Below are 7731 nucleotides of genomic sequence, written 5' to 3' on the forward strand. Positions count from 1 at the left end.
TTTTACTTAAAGTACAATAACTTTTACCATTTTAATTTGTTTTAATAGTATATTGACAGTATTGCTTTCTTTCAAAAATCCACTTCATTTTCTTTACCCTATTATTAAAATGGTAATTGACAAAAACAAACTACATTGTCACCAGAAGAGCAATACAAAATGTACAAGTGATATATTAAAATCATCTTTCCAGCTTGAATTTCAATGTTGCATTGGGTCAACAATTTTGTGAGAAACATCTTCACCCTTAAATAAAGATTTTCTTAATTCCTTACCTGTGTGCTAATTAGATATCACCTTGTTTTCACATTAAACAGACTTCCACATGAGAAAGCAGCAAGGATGCAGTGGCGTTAATGTTTCCTGGTGTCAACTTGTATTATTTCAGTAGACATTGAAATGAGGATGCATCTTGCTGCCTTTCCAATGAAGCAAGTTTAATTTAGTAATAGGTGAAAAACCATCCTTACAAAGGTGTTAATCAGAGACTTGGCTTTGTGGACACTTTTCAGAGAACAAATTTGTTAGCATAAAAATAAAGCCAGAAAATGAAGAGCTGTTTAATCACTCGATTGGATTTTTCTGCCAGCATATTTTTTTTCTCTGCAACCCACTGCTAAATTGTGCTTCCTAGCTGTTTTTTATAAAATCACTGAATCAAATCTAACTCTGATTACATCAGAGAAGGCCATGTACCCTACACCATAAGAGGAGGTTTGAAATTTTGACTTGTCTACTTAAATATCACCAAAATCTGATCACAAGGTTAACTACGTCCCTGGGTGGGATTGAACCACCAACCTTTTGGTTAATAGCCAAACACACTAACTGATTGCGCCACAGAGACACTTTGCAAAAGTCCATACTGACAAAGGCTAATAAGCATTCATCTAAAACGTTTCCTAGAAAAACTTTAAAAAGTCAATAATCTGGAGAGTTTTTGTAAGATGTTTCTTCCATCAACCAACGAAGAAACACATTGGTACTTTCCCATGATAAGTGAGTGCTTCAGGATCTCTTGCACTTACATGTGCAGCAGAGTACTGCAATGGAAGCATGCTGGGCCCATAACCCAGAGGTAGGCAGATTGAAACTATCCTCTGCTATATGCATTTTTTTGTTTGTTAATTAAAGTAATCCAAAACTGGGATTGATATTTTGGCTCTTTTATTTTTACTTAAAGTACAATAACTTTTACCATTTTAATTTGTTTTAATAGTATATTGACAGTATAGTTTTCTTTCAAAAATCCACTTAATTTTCTTTACCCTGTTATTAAAATGGTAATTGACAAAAAAACTACATTGTCACCAGAAGAGCAATACAAAATGTACAAGTGATATATTAAAATCATCTTTCCAGCTTGAATTTCAATGATGCATTGGGGCAACAATTTTGTGAGAAACATCTTCACCCTTAAATAAAGATTTTCGTAATTCCTTACCTGTGTGCTAATTAGATATCACCTTGTTTTCACATTAAACAGACTTCCACATGAGAAAGCAGCAAGGATGCAGTGGCTTTAATGTTTCCTGGTGTCAACCTGTATTATTTCAGTAGACATTGAAATGAGGATGCATCTTGCTGCCTTTCCAATGAAGCAAGTTTAATTTAGTAATATGTGAAAAACCATCCTTACAAAGGTGTTAATCAGAGACTTGGCTTTGTGGACACTTTTCAGAGAACAAATTTGTTAGCATAAAAATAAATTCCAGAAAATGAAGAGCTGTTTAATCACTCAATTGGATTTTTCTGCCAGCATATTTTTTTTTCTCTGCAACCCACTGCTAAATTGTGCTTCCTAGCTGTTTTTTTATAAAATCACTGAATCAAATCTAACTCTGATTACATCAGAGAAGGCCAGGTACCCTACACAATAAGAGGGGGTTTGAAATTTTGACTTGTCTACTTAAATATCACCAAAATCTGATCACAAGGTCAATTACGTCCCTGGGTGGGATTGAACCACCAACCTTTTGGTTAATAGCCAAACACACTAACCGATTGCGCCACCGAGACACTTTGCAAAAAGTACATACTGACAAAGGCTAATAAGCATACATCTAGAACGTTTCCTAGAAAAATATTAAAAAATCAATAATCTGGAGAGTTTTTGTAAGATGTTTCTTCCATCAACCAATGAATAAACACATTGGTACTTTCCCATGATGAGTGAGTGCTTCAGGATCTCTTGCACTTACATGTGCAGCAGAGTACTGCAATGGAAGCATGCTGGACCCATAACCCAGAGGTAGGCAGATTGAAACTATCCTTTGCTATATGCATTTTTTTTTGTTAATTTAAGTAATCAAAACTGGGATTGATATTTTTGCTCTTTTATTTTTACTTAAAGTACAATAACTTTTACCATTTTAATTTGTTTTAATAGTATATTGACAGTATAGTTTTCATTCAAAAATCCACTTAATTTTCTTTACCCTATTATTAAAATGGTAATTGACAAAAAAAACTACATTGTCACCAGAAGAGCAATACAAAATGTACAAGTGATATATTAAAATCATCTTTCCAGCTTGAATTTCAATGATGCATTGGGGCAACAATTTTGTGAGAAACATCTTCACCCTTAAATAAAGATTTTCGTAATTTCTTACCTGTGTGCTAATTAGATATCACCTTGTTTTCACATTAAACAGACTTCCACATGAGAAAGCAGCAAGGATGCAGTGGCTTTAATGTTTCCTGGTGTCAACCTGTATTATTTCAGTAGACATTGAAATGAGGATGCATCTTGCTGCCTTTCCAATGAAGCAAGTTTAATTTAGTAATAGGTGAAAAACCATCCTTACAAAGGTGTTAATCAGAGACTTGGCTTTGTGGACACTTTTCAGAGAACAAATTTGTTAGCATAAAAATAAATTCCAGAAAATGAAGAGCTGTTTAATCACTCAATTGGATTTTTCTGCCAGCATATTTTTTTTCTCTGCAACCCACTGCTAAATTGTGCTTCCTAGCTGTTTTTTTATAAAATCACTGAATCAAATCTAACTCTGATTACATCAGAGAAGGCCAGGTACCCTACACAATAAAAGGGGGTTTGAAATTTTGACTTGTCTACTTAAATATCACCAAAATCTGATCACAAGGTCAATTACGTCCCTGGGTGGGATTGAACCACCAACCTTTTGGTTAATAGCCAAACACACTAACCGATTGCGCCACCGAGACACTTTGCAAACAGTACATACTGACAAAGGCTAATAGGCATACATCTAGAACGTTTCCTAGAAAAATATTAAAAAATCAATAATCTGGAGAGTTTTTGTAAGATGTTTCTTCCATCAACCAATGAATAAACACATTGGTACTTTCCCATGATGAGTGAGTGCTTCAGGATCTCTTGCACTTACATGTGCAGCAGAGTACTGCAATGGAAGCATGCTGGACCCATAACCCAGAGGTAGGCAGATTGAAACTATCCTTTGCTATATGCATTTTTTTTTGTTAATTTAAGTAATCAAAACTGGGATTGATATTTTTGCTCTTTTATTTTTACTTAAAGTACAATAACTTTTACCATTTTAATTTGTTTTAATAGTATATTGACAGTATAGTTTTCTTTCAAAAATCCACTTAATTTTCTTTACCCTATTATTAAAATGGTAATTGACAAAAAAAACTACATTGTCACCAGAAGAGCAATACAAAATGTACAAGTGATATATTAAAATCATCTTTCCAGCTTGAATTTCAATGATGCATTGGGGCAACAATTTTGTGAGAAACATCTTCACCCTTAAATAAAGATTTTCGTAATTTCTTACCTGTGTGCTAATTAGATATCACCTTGTTTTCACATTAAACAGACTTCCACATGAGAAAGCAGCAAGGATGCAGTGGCGTTAATGTTTCCTGGTGTCAACCTGTATTATTTCAGTAGACATTGAAATGAGGATGCATCTTGCTGCCTTTCCAATGAAGCAAGTTTAATTTAGTAATAGGTGAAAAACCATCCCTACAAAGGTGTTAATCAGAGACTTGGCTTTGTGGACACTTTTCAGAGAACAAATTTGTTAGCATAAAAATAAAGCCAGAAAATGAAGAGCTGTTTAATCACGCAATTTGATTTTTTTGCCAGCATATTTCTTTTTCTCTGCAACCCACTGCTAAATTGTGCTTCCTAGATGTTTTTATAAAATCACTGAATCAAATCTAACTCTGATTACATCAGAGAAGGCCAGGTACCCTACACCATAACAGGGGGATATGAAATTTGACTTGTCTACTTAAAGATCACCAAAATCTGATAACAAGGTCAATTAGGTCCCTGGGTGGGATTGAACCACCAACCTTTTGGTTAATAGCTGTACATACTAACTGATTGCGCCACAGAGACACTTTGCAAAAGTCCATACTGACAAAGGCTAATAAGCATTCATCTAAAACGTTTCCTAGAAAAACTTTAAAAAGTCAATAATCTGGAGAGTTTTTGTAAGATGTTTCTTCCATCAACCAACGAAGAAACACATTGGTACTTTCCCATGATGAGTGAGTGCTTCAGGATCTCTTGAACTTACATGTGCAGCAGAGTACTGCAATGGAAGCATGCTGGGCCCATAACCCAGAGGTAGGCAGATTGAAACTATCCTCTGCTATATGCATTTTTTTTTTTTGTTAATTAAAGTAATCCAAAACTGGGATTGATATTTTGTCTCTTTTATTTTTACTTAAAGTACAATAACTTTTACCATTTTAATTTGTTTTAATAGTATATTGACAGTATAGTTTTCTATCAAAAATCCACTTCATTTTCTTTACCCTATTATTAAAATGGTAATTGACAAAAACAAACTACATTGTCACCAGAAGAGCAATACAAAATGTACAAGTGATATATTAAAATCATCTTTCCAGCTTGAATTTCAATGTTGCATTGGGTCAACAATTTTGTGAGAAACATCTTCACCCTTAAATAAAGATTTTCGTAATTCCTTACCTGTGTGCTAATTAGATATCACCTTGTTTTCACATTAAACAGACTTCCACATGAGAAAGCAGCAAGGATGCAGTGGCGTTAATGTTTCCTGGTGTCAACTTGTATTATTTCAGTAGACATTGAAATGAGGATGCATCTTGCTGCCTTTCCAATGAAGCAAGTTTAATTTAGTAATAGGTGAAAAACCATCCTTACAAAGGTGTTAATCAGAGACTTGGCTTTGTGGACACTTTTCAGAGAACAAATTTGTTAGCATAAAAATAAAGCCAGAAAATGAAGAGCTGTTTAATCACTCGATTGGATTTTTCTGCCAGCATATTTTTTTTCTCTGCAACCCACTGCTAAATTGTGCTTCCTAGCTGTTTTTTATAAAATCACTGAATCAAATCTAACTCTGATTACATCAGAGAAGGCCAGGTACCCTACACCATAACAGGGGGTTTGAAATTTTGACTTGTCTACTTAAAGATCACCAAAATCTGATAACAAGGTCAATTAGGTCCCTGGGTGGGATTGAACCACCAACCTTTTGGTTAATAGCCGTACATACTAACTGATTGCGCCACAGAGACACTTTGCAAAAGTCCATACTGACAAAGGCTAATAAGCATTCATCTAAAACGTTTCCTAGAAAAACTTTAAAAAGTCAATAATCTGGAGAGTTTTTGTAAGATGTTTCTTCCATCAACCAACGAAGAAACACATTGGTACTTTCCCATGATGAGTGAGTGCTTCAGGATCTCTTGAACTTACATGTGCAGCAGAGTACTGCAATGGAAGCATGCTGGGCCCATAACCCAGAGGTAGGCAGATTGAAACTATCCTCTGCTATATGCATTTTTTTTTTGTTAATTAAAGTAATCCAAAACTGGGATTGATATTTTGTCTCTTTTATTTTTACTTAAAGTACAATAACTTTTACCATTTTAATTTGTTTTAATAGTATATTGACAGTATTGTTTTCTTTCAAAAATCCACTTCATTTTCTTTACCCTATTATTAAAATGGTAATTGACAAAAACAAACTACATTGTCACCAGAAGAGCAATACAAAATGTACAAGTGATATATTAAAATCATCTTTCCAGCTTGAATTTCAATGTTGCATTGGGTCAACAATTTTGTGAGAAACATCTTCACCCTTAAATAAAGATTTTCTTAATTCCTTACCTGTGTGCTAATTAGATATCACCTTGTTTTCACATTAAACAGACTTCCACATGAGAAAGCAGCAAGGATGCAGTGGCGTTAATGTTTCCTGGTGTCAACTTGTATTATTTCAGTAGACATTGAAATGAGGATGCATCTTGCTGCCTTTCCAATGAAGCAAGTTTAATTTAGTAATAGGTGAAAAACCATCCTTACAAAGGTGTTAATCAGAGACTTGGCTTTGTGGACACTTTTCAGAGAACAAATTTGTTAGCATAAAAATAAAGCCAGAAAATGAAGAGCTGTTTAATCACTCGATTGGATTTTTCTGCCAGCATATTTTTTTTCTCTGCAACCCACTGCTAAATTGTGCTTCCTAGCTGTTTTTTATAAAATCACTGAATCAAATCTAACTCTGATTACATCAGAGAAGGCCAGGTACCCTACACAATAAGAGGGGGTTTGAAATTTTGACTTGTCTACTTAAATATCACCAAAATCTGATCACAAGGTCAATTACGTCCCTGGGTGGGATTGAACCACCAACCTTTTGGTTAATAGCCGAACACACTAACCGATTGCGCCACCGAGACACTTTGTAAACAGTACGTACTGACAAAGGCTAATAAGCATACATCTAGAACGTTTCCTAGAAAAATATTAAAAAATCAATAATCTGGAGAGTTTTTGTAAGATGTTTCTTCCATCAACCAATGAATAAACACATTGGTACTTTCCCATGATGAGTGAGTGCTTCAGGATCTCTTGCACTTACATGTGCAGCAGAGTACTGCAATGGAAGCATGCTGGACCCATAACCCAGAGGTAGGCAGATTGAAACTATCCTTTGCTATATGCATTTTTTTTGTTAATTTAAGTAATCAAAACTGGGATTGATATTTTTGCTCTTTTATTTTTACTTAAAGTACAATAACTTTTACCATTTTAATTTGTTTTAATAGTATATTGACAGTATAGTTTTCTTTCAAAAATCCACTTAATTTTCTTTACCCTATTATTAAAATGGTAATTGACAAAAAAAAACTACATTGTCACCAGAAGAGCAATACAAAATGTACAAGTGATATATTAAAATCATCTTTCCAGCTTGAATTTCAATGATGCATTGGGGCAACGATTTTGTGAGAAACATCTTCACCCTTAAATAAAGATTTTCTTAATTCCTTACCTGTGTGCTAATTAGATATCACCTTGTTTTCATATTAAACAGACTTTTACATGAGAAAGCAGCAAGGATGCAGTGGCGTTAATGTTTCCTGGTGTCAACCTGTATTATTTCAGTAGACATTGAAATGAGGATGCATCTTGCTGCCTTTCCAATGAAGCAAGTTTAATTTAGTAATAGGTGAAAAACCATCCTTACAAAGGTGTTAATCAGAGACTTGGCTTTGTGGACACTTTTCAGAGAACAAATTTGTTAGCATAAAAATAAAGCCAGAAAATAAAGAGCTGTTTAATCACTCAATTGGATTTTTCTGCCAGCATATTTTTTTTCTCTGCAACCCACTGCTAAATTGTGCTTCCTAGCTGTTTTTATAAAATCACTGAATCAAATCTAACTCTGATTACATCAGAGAAGGCCAAGTACCCTACACCATAACAGG

The sequence above is a fragment of the Pseudophryne corroboree genome, unplaced genomic scaffold (genome assembly GCF_028390025.1).
Source record: "Pseudophryne corroboree isolate aPseCor3 unplaced genomic scaffold, aPseCor3.hap2 scaffold_499, whole genome shotgun sequence".
Lineage (NCBI taxonomy): Eukaryota > Metazoa > Chordata > Amphibia > Anura > Myobatrachidae > Pseudophryne > Pseudophryne corroboree.